We start from the raw sequence: 21735 nt of genomic DNA, 5'->3' as shown, positions 1-21735 counted from the left end.
ATGGTCCCTTCTGACCTTAAAGTCTATGAGTCTATGAATTAGTTGTTGTCTTGAGTGTGATGCTGCATCTCAGTGTATTGTTGTTGTTAAATACTTATATTACAGTAGTGCTTAAGGGCTCCCAGGCAGTCTCCATGTGCTAGGCAATGTGTGGCTAGCATCATTCAGTTGCACAATCCAAGTAGCAGCTGGCCAAAAGTGCTCACTCACATAGCTGCAGGTAGCTTACGTGCTTGAGGCTGTGCGGGAACAAGAGAGGGTACGGCTGGCTCCCAGAGTCGAGGTTTGGGGTGACCTAGCAGATCACTGGTCCAGAGAACACCAGGGGAATGTCACGTGGGTCTGGCTTTCATTTAACATGTTAATAAACTCTCCTGACAAACCTAGACAGATAAATCTACTGCTAATGTGGAGGACTCTCTTTTAAAATCTGCAAGATTCTAACATGCTGAGTTGGGGTGAGGAATTAGGTTATGAGTTGTCTTTAGTTCTGGTCCTGCTGATAGAAGGGGAAGTCAGGCAAAGTTATAGCAGGATGACTCTGTCAGGCAGTAATAGGCCAGGAGAAGGCAACTTTTACTAAAGGGTGAAAAGTCTGCCAGGAGGAGAAAGTTCCATGGTCTCTGATGAAAGTAGTAAAGATCCTGTTAGGTTGGGACTAGTGATTTTAAACTCAGGTTTCTGGATTTGCCTTGGTGAAGTTTGGTGTTGCTGGGTTTAAGATCAGCAAGACCCATGTACATAATGTAAATAATTATACCTGACTTTGTGATGTTTTATCCAACAATAAAAACTAACATGTGCCCTGAAGTCTGCCACTGTTTGGCTGAGTGCAGTAACATGTTGATTTTTTTTCAAAGTTTGGCAGCAAGATGAGGGTGGGAGGCCAGCCAATCAAGGGATCAGCAGATCATTCCCCTCTATTCAACATTGGTGAAGGCTCATCTGGAGTACTGTGCCCAGTTTTGGGCCCCACACTACAAGAAGGATGTGGAAAAATTGGAGAGTCCAGTGGAGGGCAACAAAAATGATTAGGGGGCTGGAGCACATGACTTATGAGGAGAGGCTAAGGGGACTGAGATTGTTTAGTCTGCAGAAGAGAAGAATGAGGTGGGATTTGATAGCTGCTTTCAACTACCTGAAAGTAGATTCCAAAGAGGATGGATCTAGACTGTTCTTAGTGGCAGTAGATGACAGAACAAGGAGTAATGGTCTCAAGTTGCAGTGGGGGAGGTTTAGGTTGGATATTAGGAAAAAACTTTTTCACTAAGAGGGTGGTGAATCACTGGAATGGGTTCCCTAGGGAGGTGGTGGACTCTCCCTCCTTAGAGGTTTTTAAGGTCAGGCTTGACAAAGCCCTGGGTGGGATGATTTAGCTGGGGATTGGTCCTGCTTTGAGCAGGGGGGTGAGGTCCCTTGCAACCATGATATTCTATGAATGCACAGTCTCACTTCAGGAGGGGAAAATTGAATCTGTTTGTACATTTCAGAGTTTGTGATGGTCTCTAAGCAACTTCTTGATTTCATAGATTTTTGAAGGCATAAGGAACCTTTAGATTTCCTAGTCTGAGCTCCTGTATAACAGGATTTCAAACAGCCACCCTGTTTTGAGTCCAATAATTTGTGTTTGAGTAAAGCATATCTTCCAGAAAGGCATCCACTCTTGATCTGAAGACTTCAAAAGCTGGGAAATTCACTGTTTCCCTTGGTAATTTGTTCCAGTGGTTAATCATTCTCACTGTTCTTTTTTAAAGTGCCTTCTTTATCATTTGAATTTGTCAGCCATTGGTTCTCATTATGCCTTTCTCAGGTAGATAAAAGATTCTGTTAATCCTGGTATTTTCTCCCTGTAAAGGTACTTGTATACTGTAATAAAGCCACTGCTCAATCTTCTTTTTGATAAACCAGATAAATTGAGCTTCTTAAGTCTCTTGCTGTAGAAATATTTCTTCATCTTTCAAATAATTTTTGTTGTTCTTTTCTGCTTTGCTTATGACTGGCCCTGCTAGTATGAAATGTTCTGAGCACAATACATTTATTTTTAACAGAAACATATTACACAAAAATGATTGCTTTTGAATTTGTTTGATGATCCATCTCCTTTCCATATATGGAAGGCTTCCTGTGGAATTCTGTTGCTGTGACTTCTCATGATCAATGTAGTCAGCCCTTTGCTCCCACTAAGATGGAACTGTAAGAGACACATTGAAAATGATAAAGGACCTTTTCAAGAAGAGTGTAAGCTAAAATATTCAAGTTCTTCTCAAAGTGATTGCCTTTGTCTATTTCACTGTAATTGTGTGCGTACCTCGTGCATGGCTGTCAGAGGATTTTTCCCTCAGCAGTACCCGTTGGGGCAGCACAAATGCCCTCTGGTACCTCAGGCCACTGTACACCAGTATAAAGGCCCAATCAGCTCCCAACTCTCCTCAGTGCCTTCCTGCCACCAGTGACAGTTTTTGGAGCTGTTATCTTTGCATTTGCAAGTATTCCCTCCCTTCTTGTGTATATATAGTACCTGTCATGTTAGTTTAGCACGGAGTAGTGTATTTTATAGGTAGCTAGAGATTAGAGTAAGTTCAGTTTAGTTCTTAGAGACGTGCAATCTCTGGTGCCCATTTGGGTACTGATCCAGTGCTGAAAGGCAAATGCTGTGTTCTCCTTGCTTCAAGGCCTGTTGCTCATGTGGCAAACCTATGTCAGTGAGCAATCTTTACCCCAGCTGCCTTAAATATTTGAGGGAGCACATGTAGATGACAAATATCAGATTTGTCAAGGGGTTCAAACCTTATTCCAAAACGTACAGAGCTGCCAAGCTCAAGTACTTAGTGGAGTCTGCATTTCACCCTCCATTGGAACATTTCCACTTGGAGCAGATACTGAGCATGTCCAAGTCTTTCAGGAGGGCTCTGCCCATTTTAGCTGTGTTTATAGACAGACCTACCTCATCAGTACTGAAGAAAAGACTTTCTGAATCTTCGAAAGACTTCGTACCAGAGACATTTGTCAAGGATCCTTCCCCACTCTGAACTTTAGGGTACAGATGTGGGGACCTGCATGGACACTTCTAAGCTTAATTACTAGCTTAGATCTGGTATCGCTGCCACCATCCAGAATTTTCAGTGTCTGGAGCACTCCCTTTCCCCCAAAAACCTTCCCCTCCCTGGGTAGCCTTGAGAGACTCCTTCACCAATTCCCTGGTGAGTCCAGATCCAATCCCTTGGATCTTAAAACAAGGAGAAATTAACCATCTCCCCTCCTTTCTCTCACCAACTCCTCGTGGATCCAGATCCAACCCCCTTGGATCTAAAAACCAGGAAAAAATCAATCAGATATTAAGAAAAAGTCTTTTAATTAAATAAAAGAAAGGTAAAAGAAAATCCTCTGGGAGAGATTAGCATACCAGCTACTCTCACAGACAACAGATTTAAAACACAGAGGATGTTCCCCTGGGCACAAATTTAGTTACACAAAAAAATACCCAAATACCCAATTTGATTCTACCTCTAATTGCATAAGACAGGTTACAAAGAAATAAACATAAACCTATTTATTCCTTTCTAAAACTTACTACTCTGATAAGAGGCTGGTTCCTTGATCTTTTTCACTCTGACTGAAACTGTAACTCTCAAACAAAGGAAAAACTTTCCTCCTTCCTTTTGAAACATCTTGTTCCCCCGTTGGTTCCTCTGGTCAGGTGTTAGCTAGGCTAGGTGAACTTTTTAACCCTTTACAGGTAAAAAAGGCATTAACCCTTAACCATCTGTTTATGACAAAGTCTTTCAGGATGGCTCTGCCCATTTTAGCTGTGTCTATAGACAGACCCACCTCATCAGTACTGAAGAAAAGACTTTCTGAATCTTCGAAAGACTCCGTACCGGAGACATTGAAATCAGCAGGCAAGACATCGATTGGAGTCAAGGACTCTGAAGAACACTCAAAGAAGAGGCATCCCCATATACAGCCTGCATGCCAAGACATACTGTTGACTTCAGAGCCCAGAAAGGGCCAATTGAGACTGATCCCAGGACTGGCAGACCTTGTGGCTCCACAGGGTCAGGAGCCCTTGAAGGTATCATCTATATCTGAGGCTTTTAAGGCAGATCAAGGATTGCTAAACTTGTTGGTACAGGTTTCACCTGCAATGCAAGATTCGCACCCGGTGCTGCAATCAGATGTGTAACCCTATCGGTCTTACCCCCTCTGTTGCTCCTGAGAGATGAAGATGCGATCTCCCAGTACGTCTGCCTCCTACAGTCCAACATATATGGCCTCCACTTAACAGCTTGGCTGCTTTGTGACTGACAGCCTTAGAGCAAGATTGCTCTAAAAGAGTACAAGAAATTCTTCCAAATAGTAAGAAGTCTTCAACTCAATCTACTTACCTTGGTAAATGGAAGAGATCTTCCATTTTGTCTATGCAAAGAGGCATCCACACAGTGCAAGATTCCATTTCCCATCTCTTGGACTTTCACCTCTTCCTGAAACAACAAGAGCTAGCCTGTAGTTCCATCAGAGTCCATTTGGCTGCGATTTCAGCTTTCCACTTTCTGGTGGATAGACTCCAATGGAGACAGTTTTCTGGTAGAAAGGGACTGAGTACCCCCAACCCTCTATGTTCAGTGGCATGAGGCGCATGTACTGCCCCAACAGGTACTGCTGAGGGAAGAATCTCCAACTGCATGCAACATACCTACAGTGGCATGGACCTGTGCAGCTCATCTTGAAGAACAACACTTACAGAAAGATAGATGAAAATGACAATTATAAAAGTTATGCACCACATAACTATATTGATGACATCAGAGTGGCTAAAATTGATTATTAAAATAATAAAAAAACTAAAATAATAATAAAAATAGATTTTAAATGTGATTTTTAATTTAAATAGGTTTATTTTTAAAAACCAAATATATCTCAAGTACGTTTAAAATTACGACCAAAAAACCACAGCAAGTTGTCTGATAACAACTATCTTGGTGGACCTTAAGGCAAGAAATTATTATAGAAATTTCTGGTTATATCAATTGTATCAGAAAGGTCACTACAGTCACATTCAAACAAATTAATCTTGATAAGTTAATTAATTGTTTTTTCTAAGTGTTTATGTCAAGAATACTTGTTAGCATAAGCAGGTTTGTGTTATGTCTTCTTGTAGCAATTGAAGTTTTTGGTGTTAATATGAATGTGTTCCATTTTCTCTAGTAGTTATGGATGTTTACTCACATTTCCTTTTCAAAAGCTCTAAAATTAGATGTATTGCCCTCTTAAGAGAGCCTACCACAATATGGGAGAGGAAGATATCAATTCATAATTTAAAATGATAAAATGATCAAGATTAAAGATATTATGTATGCTCTTGGCAAAATGTGGGCTGGTCAATCCCAATCTATGTAAATATTACTGGGCAGCTTAATCACTTGCCCTTATTGCATACAAATACTCAGTCATTTTAGAACAAGAAGAATTTTATCCCCCTGAATTTCACTGATTTTATTCTGCTTGGGTAGGAGAGACGTAACATCACCAGCAGCTGCACCTATGAAAACCCTGGCATGGTCGTAGTGAAGTTTGCATTCAGTTTTGTACTTAAAGCAGGAGTCCAGGTTCTTTGTTTTACTGAATACCGCGTATCATCCCTAAATATTCAGCATATCATCTTTGAGTAAAGTTTGAATAGGCTGAGGCATTTCAAGAAAAGTGGTGAATTGCTTTTTGATTTCTAATCAATTAAAAATTGGCTCCCCCAAAAGTTGGTAAACTCTAGATTTATGTTGTGGTTAGTCTCCAGACATGAGTGACTGTGAATTTCCAGAACTGTGCATAACAGACAGTAGTGGGAAAGTCTGGCTTTATGGTAGTAGGAAGTCCAAGGAGTAGTGATGGAAGGCTGGCATCCCTAATAAGGCAGAATTAAGATTGTGGTGTGTTGTCTGCACTGAATAGTGGTGGTTGTAGTAGTGAAGTGTGATTCTCTGGGTGGAGGAATAAAAGGCATGTTAAATGCCTTAACATTTCTTTTCCTTGCTTTTGTGGCTATCTGTTACAGATGATCTATATGTAATATACCTAACACACACACAAGTGGTTTTGTATAATAGGAAGAGATTCAGGCAAAATAGGCTTTACTGGTAATACCCAAATAACTAATACAAAACTCATTACAGCTGGAAATAAGCATTTCTTTCTTAAACAACATATTATACATTAAGTTACACAGAATTCTCAATGCAATTGTTAACAGAGGCATCTGGTGACTTCCAGTGGTTATAGAACCAGGGGAATATTATTAAGAAATGAAAATTGTTGAATGGGTTACAAAAATTTTGGATGCAGAAGCAATACAAAAAATATATTTAAACTTCTTTGTTCTTCTGTACCTTCAACTAAGAAATATTTGCCAAATTTTCTAAATATAGGTGCCTAAATATGTATTTAAATACCTAAATAATGACCTGACTCTTAAAAGGTGCTGAGCATCTTTCGCTTCCATTGAAGTCACTGGGTGCTACAGGAACTCAGCACCTCTAAAATCAGACCATTTTTCAATTAGTCACCTAAATTTTTAATATTTTAGCTTCTATTCTTAATGCTCATGATGCAAAAGATTTCAGGGACATTTTGCAAAAGTAGAAACAATTATATCCTGCTCTTTGGGACCTAAAGGTTTAGGCCTAATTTTCAAACATGGGTGCCTAAATTTAGAATCTTAAGTTCATCTTCAGGCACACAAAGAAGTGACCTGAATTGCAGAAGCACTGAGCACCCAACTAATGTCATTGAAGTCTTGAAGAATATGTATTAAAAAAAGTTGAATTGAAAAATGGGTTTAAAAAGAAAAAAAAAAGTCCAAGAAAAATAGTGACCCACTGAGCCAAAAATGTTACATTAAAACTGAATTTTAGACAAGCTAATTAAAGTTCCAAATGAGAAACTATGGAAAACCTATTAAGCTGATTAAAAAAATATCAATTAACCGATCATGAGCATTCATAAGAAACGATAGAATTGTTTTTGCATGAGGAAACCGTGGACTAGCAGACTAATTAGAACTTACATAGCTGTCAGAGATCTAAGAACATTAGAACTTGCTAACGCACCCATATTCTCATTACTTGTCATCATATTGAAAGGACAATAGATATGCTATGTCAGATGCCATTTGACTTTCTTAGTACTGCTGTTATTAAGTGGGCTTTTTGGGAAGAAATTTAATTGAGAAGAATTTAGCAGAATTTCTATTTCTTACAGAAAAATACTGAATAGATTTATCTAATGATTACAGTGGTCATGTTTGTCTTTCCTCTGTTTCACTCATTCTACAACTAACAATAAAAACTAATTACTGTATTTGTGGCCGTCTTTGTTTTATGAAGTTTTATTACAATTTACATTCATTATAAAATTTTGTATTTATGATTACTACATCACACATAAATGTAACTGGACATAGTTCCTCAAGAAACAATATGCATCTTAGTACATAGTGACCAAAGTAAGTGATTAGATTTATTTCCATAGGCTGAGTTTTAGCAAAAAGCAATCTAAAATCATTGAGGTTGGTAAGAGCTGAATTCTGTGCTCAGATACTTGTATACAGCTTCCATTGGCTTCTGTAGAAACTGCACGCAAATAGCTGGGGGCTGACCTTTTGGTTCATAAAAATTATGGATAGTTCTGGATAATATTTTCCTATAAATGGTGTCTAGTAGTGTGAAAAGTTATCCATATTTAAACTCCATATTGCCTTTGTCCCCACCCCCACCTCTGCACCATATGCTTTCTCTCCAACTTCCTTCATTGTTGTTGATGACACTGGTAGATCTATTCAGCTGTTTCAAAACCTGTAACTGTGATGGAAAGGTAATTAGACCCTCCAAATGCAAGGATTTTTCATAGAATCATAGAAGATTAGGGTTGGAAGAGACCTGAGGAGGTCATCTAGTTCAACTCCGTGCTCAAAGCAGGACCAACCCCAACTATGGCATGTTCATAAGAGGATTCTGTAATGTAACGAAGCCAGATTAATTGCTTTATTGATTATGAATAGTTTAGACTCTCAAAAAAACTAGAAGAATTAGTTTGCCTTTGTGCTCCAGTAATGTCACCCAAATGGTGGGCCACTAGTTCCTCTTAGTAATAAAATTTGCGCAAAGGACAGTGGTTGGCAAAAACATCTATTATAAATATGAACAGATTAAATTATTACAGAGCATTCACTTTCAGTCATAAAGGGAAAATATAGGACTGTGACTGTTACTGCCATTTTTCATTATGGTAGCACCGAGGGTCTTCAAACAGGGATTAAGGCCCAGTTGTACTAGTCAGTATACAAACATCCTTCTACACACTTCACTTCCCAAAAAACCCAAAGGTTTATGTTAATTGTTTACACACTATAGTACTAAGGCTTTAATTCAAACTACTTTCCCCCTATCTTACGTGTGCCATTATGTTCCTTCTGGCAGGAGTATGGTAGTACAGTTTACACAGATTTTTAGCTCCTGGGCAGCATGGCATTAAACATATTGTTAATGTAGTGTAGTCTTCGGTTGTTTTTGTTTTGTATGGTAATTGTTAACATGGCAATACATTTATTCTGGCACTTCTAGAAATCTTGACAGATGATACTGCCTAGGAAGAAGTACAGTAAGTACTAAAGCACTTAAAGGAACTGATCATGTAAACAAGGTATTTTGTGCTTCTTATGTTTTAAAAAAATGCAACTTCTGTTTTATGTTCAAAGTAAGGCACTTTTGTATTGCAATTATAACACATTGTACTACCCTCAAGAACAGAGGACATTTTGCACCACATTCGCTCAGAAAAACATAAAGCTAATATATGGCAAATACAGAGATATCGATTTATTCAGAGTGAAAGTTTTTCTGTAGTGTCAATTAGTAAAATTAAGAAATCTATATAATATACATATGACTTGATGTAATTCCAAATTGCTTTAATGCAAGAGAATGATAGCATGGTACTAACACTACTACATTTATGTCTGGGGTAGCACTTAAATTCTAAGCTTTTATTTTTAATGGTTTATAATCAAGCCCAGCAAGTGAGAGAGTCTTCTCTGGGTTTTAATCTAAAGTAAAATGTTTAGGGTTACTTAAAAAATGTATTTAGCAATTTCTAAATGATCAAAGCATGGGAAATAGCGGTTTTTCAGCCATCACCATAGTTTGGATTCTATTTGCTCTTGGATAACCCTAGAACTTATTGCATTTAAACTCTAAATCTGGCACATATCTAGTACACCACAAGGAATGTATGATTTACTGAGTTGGGGTGGGGGGGAACTGCAACAAGGGAGGTTTAGGCTGGATATTAGGAAAAAGTTCCTAACTGTCAGGGTAGTTAAACACTGGAATAAATTGCCTAGGGAGGTTGTGGAATCTCCATCTCTGGAAATATTTAAGAGTAGGTTAGATAAATGTCTATCAGGGATGGTCTAGACAGTATTTGGTCCTGCCATGAGGGCAGGGGATTGGACTCGATGACCTCTTGAGGTCCCTTCCAGTCCTAGAGTCTATGAGTCTATGAATAGCCTGAGAGGCTTGTAATTTGGCCAAACTTGGGCAAATTTTCACTGAGATAGCAAAAGGCATTTTCCTAACACTAGGGTGACTCTCCTCCTAAATTTCAATTGATTTCTCCAAAACACGTAAGTCCTAGAGCTTCCCAATTAAAGAGTGATGAGAAATTTTTAGCACAGGCAAACTATATTTTCACCAATTTTTTTTTTTTTTTTTGGAAATGGCTGACTGCTTTTGCTGAAATTTTCAACAAAACAACAAAAAATCAGTGTGAGGCAGATACCCAGAATAAAAATTTTAGCCTGAACTGTTAGTTCAGCAAAGTAAGAAGTAACTGAAAACAAGGTTCATAATGGAAACTGTTAGACAGCCTTTTAACCATAGGTGTCACTACTAGTAACTACTATAATTACAGTAAACTAGTGTAACATTATGGTTGAAATTTCAAGTGCACAAAAGGGATAACATAAAGAACATAAGAACGGCCATACTGGGTCAGACCAAAGGTCCATCTAGCTCAGTAACCTGTCTTCTGACATTGGCCAATGCCAGGTGCCCCAGAGGGAATGAACAGAACAGGTAATCATCAAGTGATGCAATCTCTGTCGCTAATTCTCAGCCTCTGGCAAGTAGAGACTAGGGACATCATCCCTGCCCAACCGAGTTCAAATCCTCCACAAGGAATATGTAAATTAATATTTTAAAATATATGCCATGTAAATTATTCCAGACTGCTACATATGTTCAAAAGACTGAACTCCATTTTCAGGACTCTTAAATTCATTAATATTCTGAATTCTTATTTTGTTTATTAAATAGATAATACCAATTAATTGAGGGAGGTTGCTTTTAGAGTAAGATTTCCAAAATTAATAAAATAAGAAAGCTCTACAATGTTTAGTGAAAAGTATTAGGACGTTTTGGTGCATAATGTATTTTCTCAGCTTGTTTAAAAAGCAATTGCATGAACTCTGTCAAAATGTCTTGTGAAAATTAAATGTCATATTCAAAATTAGGTTTATAATTCATTGTTGTGTACCAAAAATGATTTACTAGTGTTTCATGTACTTTGTGATAATGTTGATCTGAACAAGATGGAAAGTGATCAGCATGCTAACCCCTAAATTCAAATTTTATCTCAAATATATAAATGAAAATAAGGAAGGTATCATCAGATAAGATTAATTGAATTAAAGGATGGGAGTATAATTAATGACAATCAACATGATTTAATGGAAAATTGGTCTTGCCACAGAAGCTTAATAACATTTTTTTTTATCAGATTACAATTTTGGTTGATAAGGGAAACACTGACATAATAGATTTCTGTAAGCCATTTGATTGAGTGCCACATGACATTCCGACTGATTTTGTATAGTGCTTTTTAAAAAGTGTAGCACATATTAAATGGATTAAAAACTGGCTAACACATAGATTTCAAAATGTACTGGGGAACCATCATTCCATTCAAATGGAATCTTGTAGAGATCTGTTCTTGGCCCAATGTTATTCAATATTTTTATCAATGATCTGGAAGAAAATAAAAAAAAATAGTGGCACAGTTTAAAGATTGACATCAAAAAATGGTGGAGTGGTAAATAATGTCAGCTTAATTCTAAAGAGCAATCTTGACCACTTAGTAAACTTGGCTAATTGGCTAACAGAGCCAGACGTGTACCCAGAAGCCTCCTAATGCAAGACAAACCCAAGAAAGAAACCAACAGGACTCCACTGGCCATCACATACAGTCCCCAGCTAAAACCTCTCCAATGCATCATCAGGGACGTACAACCCATCCTGGACAATGATCCCACACTTTCACAGGTCTTGGGTGGCAGGCCAGTCCTCGTCCACAGACAACCTGCCAACCTGAAACATATTCTCACCAGTAACTGCACACCACACCATAGTAACTCTAGCTCAGGAACCAATCCATGCAACAAACCTCGATGCCAACTCTGCCCACATATCTACACCAGCGACACCATCACAGGACCTAACCAGATCAGCCACACCGTCACCGGTTCATTCACCTGCACGTCCACCAATGTAATATACTCCATCATATGCAGCAATGCCCCTCTGCTATGTACATCGGCCAAACTGGACAGTCACTACGGAAAAGGATAAACAGACACAAATCAGATATTAGGAATGGCAATATACAGAAACCTGTAGGAGAACACTTCAACCTCCCTGGCCACACAATAGCAGACCTTAAGGTGGCCATCCTGCAGCAATAAAACTTCAGGACCTGAGTTCAAAGAGAAACTGCTGAGCTTCAGTTCATCTGCAAATTTGACACCATCAGCTCAGGATTAAACAAATACTGTGAATGGCTTGCCAATTACAAAACCAGTTTCTCCTCCCTTGGTTTTCACACCTCAACTGCTAGAACAGGGCCTCATCCTCCCTGATTGAACTAACTCATTATCTCTAGCTTGCTTGCATATATATACCTGCCCCTGGAAATTTCCACTACATGCATCTGACGAAGTGGGTATTCACCCATGAAAGCTTATGCTCCAAAACGTCTGTTAGTCTATAAGGTGCCACAGGACTCTTTGCTGCTTTGGCTAACTTGAACAATGCAATTTTAATATAACCAAATGCAAGGTCAAACATTTAAGAAGGAGGAATGTAGGTCACAATTACTGGAATAGGGTCTGTGTTTTGGAAGGCAGTGACTCTGAAAGGAACAGTGAGCTCAAAATTCAATTCAATGGCTAAGAGCTAATATGATCCTTGAAGGTATAAGTGGGAGAATATCAAACACAAGTAGAGAGGTGGTATTATCACTGTAATACAGCTTTAGTGAAACCATTCCTGTAATACTTTCCAGTTCTGGTATCCACACTGTAAAAATTATGTGGACAAATTGGAAAGAGTTCAGAAAAGAACTAAAAAATTATATGAAGTCTGGGGAACTTGTCATAGAGTGAAAGACTAGAAAAACTCAAAATCTACTTACCTTTTCCAAGAGAAGGTTAAGAGGTCACTTGGTCAGGATCTATATAAGCCTTTGCATGGTAGTAGAGGTCTTTTTAATCTAGCCTAACCGGATCCTATGGCTGGAAGCTGATGCTAGACATATTCAAACTCGAAATAAAATACAGATTTTTTTAACAGTGGGATAATTAGTCATTCTATGTGGAGGATTCTCTGTCTCTTGAAATATTTAAATCAAGATTGAATGTGTTTCTAAGATATATGCTATAGTTCAGGACCTTCATTTTTGGTTTTTATTTTGTGTAAATGTAGTGTTTGTTACTAAATTAAAAAAAAAACCCTGCAAAAAATTGACTCCATGGTTTTCTGGGTAACTATCGGGATTCTGGAATTAGAAGAGGTGGATGACGCAAGGATGCCATCTCCTCATACTGCCTCCTCCATATCTTCCACTTATGGACCTGCTCCAGTTATCAAGCCACCAACTCTTCTTTCAGAGAGGGAGAGTTGGGCCTAGGGGGCTTCTCCCTAGGATCCTGTGGGGTCTGCCCAGGTTGCCAAGCTGCCATCTCTCCTTCTAGAGCAAGGAGCTGGGCTCAGAGAGTTTCCCGAAGAACTGTCCAATTTACTGAGCTGCATCCAAAATTTAAATGAAGACTGGTTCAAACAAACAAATAATAGCTTTTGTAAAACCGAGGACATTTTTGGTAAAAATCAGTAAAAACTGAAAATGAAGGGCCTTAGCTATATAGTTCAGTCAGAAGTTACAGTACTATTCAGGATTTATTGCGTCAAAATCTATTGACTATGTTATATAGGGAGCTCAGATTGGATGATAAATATGGATCCTTCTGACCTTAAAATATATAAATGAAGTAAGAAAATAAGAGATATTAATCTCATTTTGTAGTTAAAACTCCCAAGAGACCAAAGATTTGATTTGTAACTCAGAGAATTAAAATGAGATACTTCCATCTGCTTCTATGGGCTTTGCAGGAGAACCAGGGAGACTAAGCTATGTATTGAGAATGAAGCTTTAGCTGTAGTACATTAAAAATCTCATTTGCTTTATTATTGTTCACTGCATTAATCTGCTATGTGACCTCATACAGTGTTTATCTTAAAAGTTAGAAAAGCTCCCCAATCATCCTGATTACTGAAGAAATAAACCAATTACCAGTTCTTGCTTTTAAGTCTTACTTCAGTTAATGTTGTTCTGTGTAAGCTTTTGGAAAATGATAGATTTTTTTTTTGCAAAACACATTATGCAGTTCTCAGGTATGTGCATTATTTACTTAGAATTCTTTGACATTCAAATATATTGCACAATCATTTTGTCCATTTTTTTTTCTTCCTATACTAATTACCTGCACCAGCTGGCCTTCGCTCTGCCTCCGCCTCCCCTGGTTTTCCCCCCTCCCTCCAGCACTTGCGCCACCATACAGCTGATTAGCTCAAGCCTGGAGGGAGGGGAGAGGAGGAGGAATGCTGCATTCTGGGAGACGAGGTGGGGCCAGAGCAGGGATTTGGGGAGGGATCCAAAGGCGGAGGGAGGGGCGGAGTCGGGGTGGGGCCAGGGTGGAGTTGTGGCGGGGGATGTGATCCCCCTCAGCCTGTGTGCTGGAGGGCAAAATATTGGGACAGTTCATGTTCGGTCGGGATATGGGAGAAATAAGTAAATATCGGGACAGTCTCGATAAAATCGGGACATCCGGTCACCCTAAATTTACATATCTTAACGTACCTAACAAATCTTTCTTTGCTGGCTGTCATTTTAATCTTTTTTAATGTATTTGGGTCAAACTGACTGGCAGAAACTGCCCTCTTCTGGCTAGATATGTTTAACTAAACATTCCTTTTCACTCTGAGAAGTGTGTAAATGAAATGCAGTTGTGGTATGTTAAAATGTTTGTCTTAAGCAACCTTCTTTAGTTCTTCCACTTGCTAAAATCCAGATAATAACCCTCTCCTATTACAACTCCATTTGTGGTCAGTGTGTCTACCTGAAGATCACAGCTCAGAGTTATCTGTGCTCTAATTGTGAAGAAATGTCTTCTGTACATGAACTTAAGGAGCTTGTGGTGTCTGCATCTTTCAAAGGGTGATTAACTATTTGTCTTTCATGTATGTCTGCTCTAAATTTGTGTTATGTTGGTCACCAGGCATTGTGCTATGAAACTTTAACCTGTTCTTGTGATATGGTGGGAATCTTAAATATGTCTAAGTAATTTACAGCTCATTGGACACTCAGATTCTAATATGAAGGCCACTTTAGAAAAGTGTGCAATAAATATCACCTTCATGTGAGTTGAACAGAAGCATTTATTTTATACCAGGAATTAGTTTACGATTAAACATAGCCGAGGGAAAGCAAGTTTTGAATGCAAATTTCAAAATTGGAATTTGAACCCAGTTCTTTTTTTTTTTAAACAGTTTCCTGACTTGTTGGCTCATATTGTGCAACTAAACAAACAGAAGGCTGGTTGCTCAAATTTTCAGTGTTGGTTCATAGCCAGCTTGTAAATAAAAGGCTATTGAGCATTCATCACAACCAGAACAAAGAAGCTGCTTGAGCTCCTGCTATTTATGTAAATGTTTTGGTTTAAAAAATAGTCTAGACTCTGAAAGAAGCAGCAACATGATGGAACATGCATTGAAGATAGAATTGATAACATAGATCCACATAACTGAACAAGAAATATACTTTGATTTTTTTCCTTTAGGAAATTGTCAATTTATACATAAAATATTCAACTTTCACAATATTCTGCATATTATAATTCAACAAACAAAAATTTAAACATGCAATAAACATTCAGTAAAACCTTCACCGCCACACACACACATACACACCAAAGAAAGAAAGGTTATTGCATTATTTGCCCTGATTTTTGGTAAAGTCTGTTTAATATGCGCCTTCCCCCAACAAACAAACAAAAAACTGATATAATCAGTTCAACTGTGTCAAAGAGTCTTTTTGTTGTCTTTGTGCCAAATTATGGTTCAGCTGGAGCATGGGTCTAAGGGGGTACCTTGTACAAACTATTCTGTTGTATAATTGGGCTGTGATGAGTCTGTTAGAGAAAGATATACCTCCAGGGCCCAAGATGAAGACAAGCTGCAAACCATAAACCTGAACTTTGTATTAACTGTGTTTGTCACCAATGTGAAATCTGAGGTACATCCTGTGCCTCTGTCTCATGGAGATGTGTAAAATACATCTTGAAAGTTAACTGCTCAGAGCCAGTTCCAAAGATTTAGAATGTCAATTACCTGTACATTCTCTAGAGAGTTTGGTTACATTTTATTTTTCTATAATTGATAGAGGTCCACACAGGGGCACTGCCAGCATTGCTTTGGAATAAGGAAACCTCTGCTCCAATATGACTGGCACCTTTTCTCTGGTTGTCAGTTGCAAGAGATTTGATATTTCCTCATGTACTGCTTCCCAGAAAAGAGTTGGGTTTTGGTGTGGCCACTAACTGAGGGAAATACCTCATTCAGTGATCTCCAGGACTCATCATTCTAAAGAGAGAACATACAGTGCCTAGACAAAATGGGGGAAATGGTCTCCAAAATGACAGGTTAGAAAATGAAAAGTTTGTCTTAAGTTTTATTAGAGCTTTCTCCTGCACAGCTACAGATCTGCTGCTTAAAAGCAGATGCTGCTTGTTGCTGAATTGGAGGATAAGACTTTTGTCTCCTCTGTCAAGGTTTACAAGTGAATCTCAGCTAATTCAGTGGGGGTTGATGCTAAAAACATCTGAACAATAAAATATGCCAGTACTGGCCACTTTGAAACCAAAAGAGAGAGTTCTTTTGGTAGGAACATGTTTTACTCTGAAAGCCCTAGCTATTGACTTTGTTACTTGCAATTTTTTTTAAAGGCTCCTCTTTGGCTTAGAACAGAAAAGGTCTGACACTTCAAATGAGAGACAAGATAGGTGAGGTAATAACTTTTATTGGACCAACTTCTATTGGTCACCCATCTTGTCTCTTTGATAGAGGTCCACACAGGGGCACTGCCAGCATTGCTTTGGAATAAGGAATATCCTGGAACTGACACAGCTACAACACCACTGAATGAGACTTCAAATGACAGATTAAATCAGGGGTGGTAGAACTCAGGCATCAAGCAGTGGGGCTAGGACCTATTGTGGAGGTTTCACCCCTGCATAAACTCATGAATGCTGGGGGTTGAGGCAAGACCAGGACCCAAATGAACTGGATCAGTAGCCACAGGGCCCATGATCAGGCCAGAGGAAAATGAGCAGCACCCAATAGGCCTGGGATGGGCCCAGGAGTAGGTATGAACCCTAGCACCCTCCTTCTCAGCCTGAATATGGCTCCTTCCCTGCTGAGTCTCAGTGCCTCTCCTCACTCCTGCTCCTATCTGCCCCCGTCCCCATTCACAGGGAGCTTGCACTCCCTGAATTAAATGAGTGTGGATTGAGCTACAGCAGACAAATCCAAAGTATGACGCTAAGGCCTAAAGTGAAGCCAACCTAAAACTTCAGTGGAAGAATTCTTCTCCTAACCTAATGTCCTGCCTTTTGGGGAGGTTGATTGCTTGCTCTGAAGGGTATGTATGTCGTGTCTATGCTGAAACACTACACACCTTCTGTAATGGTTCAAGAGTAGAGAAGCTCTATGACTATCTTGCAGTGCTACAACTCTAGCCAATTACCTAGCATCTGTGCCAAGTAAGCAGTTTAGGATGCTTTCATGTTTTCTGGAAGACTGTCTCTGATTTCATGTATATTCTCATTTAAGTAATGTGGGAGCTATATGCCACTGGAGGGCCTTAGTTATGAGGTTGGGTCCCAGCATTTGGGGCAATCAGCTGATTTAGCATTTGTAGCTGACTCCATTATTCTCCATTCACAAAAGACATTTAGAAGAACTACAGGAGCCAGATTTTTATGTAAGGAAGTATGAGGGCACTTCTTAAATTCCAGCATGTAAGAGATTACATGTAAAAGCCAAATTCGTTGTCTGTCACATGAATGATCTGGGATGGGACTGTAAAAGAAAAAGGGAATTTGTTCTAGGAAAGATTATCCAGGAAAGCAAGTATGTCCTCTCCAATCAGAGGTGAAAGTAAGCCGGTCTGGTCCGGTCCGGCGTACCAGCAAGAGCTGGTATGCCGTGCCGGACTGGACCAGCTTTCCAGGTGGTGATTTAAAGGGCCCAGGGCTCCGGCCGCTGCGAGGAGCCCTAGGCCCTTTAAATCACCGCCGGAGCTCTGGCAGCGGGTCTTGGGCAGCACTTTAAAGGGCCCGGGACTCCCCACAGCAGCTGGAGCCTCTGGCCCTTTAAATCCCCACTGGAGCCCAGCAACTGGGGCTTTTAAAATATGAAAGTGATAGGCTAGTTCTAAAGGTGCAGAAACTGAAAGGTGCTGATTAAAACTTCTGTGTCAGAATCAGTTGTAAACTATTGAACTTACTGCTTAATATAGGTAATAATGTACATATTTTTCAGTAACAAGCGTAGCTGGTCTTGATGGTGTGTCCCCAAATGTATGGTACTCCCACATAATCTCATTTGCCGTGTAGACTGTTTTGTAGACAGAATTTTAAAGGCTAGATGCAGGACAATGTAGTTTTTTGCATAGCTGTGGCAAATGTATTTTCTGTGAATGTATGTATCAGACTGGAAACCTTGCAGTTTTCTCAATACATATGGACTTCTCTTGGAGCTCAGAAACTTTTGCTTATTTGTATTTGTTTATTGCATGTATATAGTGTTCTCCCGATTTCTAGACTCGAGTAGTTCTATTGAATTCCTTAAAGTGAAGCAGTATTGTTTAATATCTTCCATTATCTGTTTGCATAGAAAGGTTAAGCTGTACCCTTGTATATGAAGGAATTTAACAAAATGAAATTTGCAAGCAGGAATTATTTTCCTCTGTTTCTTGTTACTCTACAACAATGAAAACACATTGTACCTTTTTAGGCTGATAGTAAGTACTTTTATTACTAGCTACTTATGTGGAAGCATAAACAATCCAATACTGAATGGCTACTGAATATTGAGTTATTTCCAGAGGACGTATATTAATCTGTTTCAGGTTTTCACAGCAAATTAAGCATATATGTTCACTCTATAGAACAGAGTGATTCAGCTTTAATACATGGCTCATAATGCTTTAATTAGCAATATAGTGGTCCATAAGATTATACTAATCCAAGTGCAAAATAGTAAAAAGTCGAGGCAAACATTCCTCTCTGTTTTTGAGGGAGAAAATATAAGTTTCTTCCTCCCCTGGGCATTTGCCAAGTTGGCTTTCCCCTCTCTGAAACAATGTGTTAAGAATTTTGGGCTGATGTGAATTGTAAAGGGAGGTTTTTGAGCCAGTGTTCATTTTGGGCTGCCTTTGCCTCCCACAATCTGTTTTTAATGGGTATTTTGTGTGTAATGGAAATGTTACATGCTTTGGGTAAATACAGAACTCAGAGTTTACAGTACTACTCCCCAGTGAGCCTGAAAAGTCTGTGATGGTTATATGTTCTGTCTTTTCAAACCCTTGGGCATCACAGTCTCAAATAAGTGCCAAGTCTGTCATTGTTCAGTGATGGAATTGCAGTGGTTAAATACATTTATGATGCTATTTTCATCCTTTGAGGGGACAGGAAAATTTTGTATAGTTCTAGACACCAGCAGTAAAGTAGATACCAAGGTGAAATGGTTTGGATTTGCCAGTCACAAAGTGCTGTGAGACTACCCAGAAGATAACAAGGATGGGGCCTGGAGTGGTGATGTGGCAATGTCTGATGTGGTGCCTACCAGTTGGCAACTGGTAATGTTGGTAAACTCAAGAGTTGAAAAATCAGAAGACAAAGCAAAATATGCATAGAATCAGATTGTGGACCCCTTAATTTATGCAACTAATCCCATTTATTTTAATGAAACTATTGATCTGTATAACAGAAAGCTGAGTCTATCTGTGTTAATGGCTGAGAACAGACAATCCATATGACAGAGTGATCCACGCCCTATGGGAGATGGTCTGCCTTTTCAAATCATTTGGGTTGAGAATAAATATGCTGATACCTATTCAGCTTTTCATCCTCATAGGGACCATTCTGGGCTCCAAGCTTGCCCTACCTCAAGACACAATCAGGCTCATACAAAGTATTTCCAGCTTGAAAAGTACAGAAACATTATTTCATGGGTATTCAGTCCTGTCCAGTGTATGTGCAGTATTGCACTACGGCTATTCCTAAGGACTCAGTTAAGCAATGATAATTTGCTTGTTTATTAGTCAGACTTAGCTGATTTTATGTATTTAAAATAAAATAAAAAAACATTCCCAATTTCCATTTTTAAGTTGCATATGCAGTTGTCAACATATGTAACTTCATAATTTTATTTTATTTCCCCTGTATTCTCTTCCCCCTTATTTTGTGTTTTTCGCACTTACTTGAAGCATCTTTTCTCAGTGCTGATTTAGGTAATTTGAGGAAGGGACTGCTGCATGTTTTGACAGCACCTAACCTAATAGGACCTTGACCCTGTTTGGACCCTCAAGATGATACAGTTCTACAAATAAACAATGAAAGGACACCAGTACAGTACATCACGTCATTGATGTCCTGGATATATTCAAATTTATGATCTGTGTGTGAGATGTTTAATATCTCATTAGCAATCCCCTGAGTCAGCCAATCCACTTCTTTTCTACTGTCTTCATCCTTAGTTCTGCAATGACAGCATCTCTAGCACCTCTTTCTCCACTGGGACGTGCTTTGCAGAGCCCCACTTTTGGGAGCCTGAATCCTGAGTCCAAGAATTATCCAGAAAGCAATGATCATTTGAGTAATTTTTTCTTCAGGCTAAAAGCCACAGATCCATTAACATGGTACTTCAGCCTGCTTGCCCCTTGGGTACTGAATCAGAGCTCTTAGTCACTGGCAGCCTGAGAATACCTTGCCTGGTTTCTTGCCAGCCTGCCCTCCGAGCTCCTCAGGAGCCCAGAGAGCCTGCCTGGCAAGCCAAAGAAGAGCCGGGAGTCTGGGAATCCTGGACCTGAGGTGTGCAGGTCCTCAGCATCCTGGGTTCCCTGGGTCACCTTCTCCAGGCAGCTTGCCTGGCAGACTGCCAGGGCTTCCAGGCTCTTCAGCTCCTTGGAAGCCCAGCTCCAGGGCAACTCACTAATGGACTGCTTCAGAGCAGGAGCTTCCAGAGTCCCTGGCTCCTTAGCAGCCTACCTAGCAGGCTGGCAAGGAGCCAAGAGTCTGAAAACTCTGGGAGTCCCAGCTCCTAAGTTCCCAGAGTTGTGGATACTCAGCTGCCAGGAGTACCAGGCTCATGCATTCTCAACAGGCAGGCTTCTAGAGACCCTAGCTCCAGGGCAACCTGCCATGTGCACTGCCTCAGAGCCATGGCTACCAGGGTATATCTATACTGCAATGTAAGCCTAGACTTGGACCCAGGCTTGAGACCACCTCCCCCGCCATCTACACACACATCTCTCAGATTTCGTCTTCGACCTAGGGTACTAGCACTCTGGGAGGTTGGAGGACCTGAACCTGTGTTAAGCTGTGACCCGGAGTTCGAGGCCCCCACTTCACTTGGGTCTGGGAATCTGCCAAAAGTATCCCAGAATCCCATGGGCCAGCTTCCTTCGTCCTCTATCCCAACAATCTCCGGTCAATTCAATTGAAAATGGAAGTCACCCCCTTGGCATACAGCAGCAGCTCAGTGAGTCACTGTTAATCCTTACATTGTCTTCTGACCACAAAGCTGCAAACACACCATCAGAGAGCCTTTTGTTTTTGCAGTGGAGACTGACCAGAAGAAGCATTTTGCAAAGTGCACTGCTTCATGGTCATGGGAGCACAGCCAGATTTTGGTGACTCACTGGTGCAAGACCAGCAAAACTGTGAACTTTAGTGAAGGTGTCAGGAATGATCACGCATAACACCAGATTGAGAAACTGGCAGTGTTGCAAATTTAGAGGACCAGAGATCAGTGCAGGGAGCACACTAAGTGACTTAAGAGCAAATGCCAGAAGACCAGGGACTAGATACTTACCTTGGGCAGCTTGCTGACATTGTGCCCATTTTGTGAGTTTGACCAGGTGCCATGAGGCCAACCGTGGTGTATGATGATGTAGTCAGCCAGCATGGTGCCTATTGGCCCCAGAATCCAGTATGAGGACTTATGGGAGCCAGCAGCAGGCACCAAGTGAGGACCATGAAGTCACTCTGTTGATGAAACGGGTCCCAGAGCAGGC

At 39.9% G+C, this 21735-nt stretch overlaps 3 protein-coding genes across 5 annotated transcripts in view; 2 read left to right on the top strand and 1 right to left on the bottom strand.

The window, feature by feature from the left end:
- CTNNA2 (catenin alpha 2) overlaps positions 1-21735 on the top strand; it is an 828797-nt gene that overhangs the window by 108336 nt on the left and 698726 nt on the right. The window lies entirely within an intron of this gene.
- Positions 1-21735, top strand: part of LOC127046410 (uncharacterized) — a 412139-nt gene that overhangs the window by 271649 nt on the left and 118755 nt on the right. The gene's annotated exons all lie outside the window — the stretch shown is intronic.
- LOC127046399 (uncharacterized) overlaps positions 1-21735 on the bottom strand; it is a 303607-nt gene that overhangs the window by 166004 nt on the left and 115868 nt on the right. The window lies entirely within an intron of this gene.

The sequence above is a fragment of the Gopherus flavomarginatus genome, chromosome 3, assembly GCF_025201925.1.
Source record: "Gopherus flavomarginatus isolate rGopFla2 chromosome 3, rGopFla2.mat.asm, whole genome shotgun sequence".
NCBI classification, from domain to species: Eukaryota; Metazoa; Chordata; order Testudines; family Testudinidae; genus Gopherus; species Gopherus flavomarginatus.
This window is presented reverse-complemented; position numbering and strand designations above follow the sequence as displayed.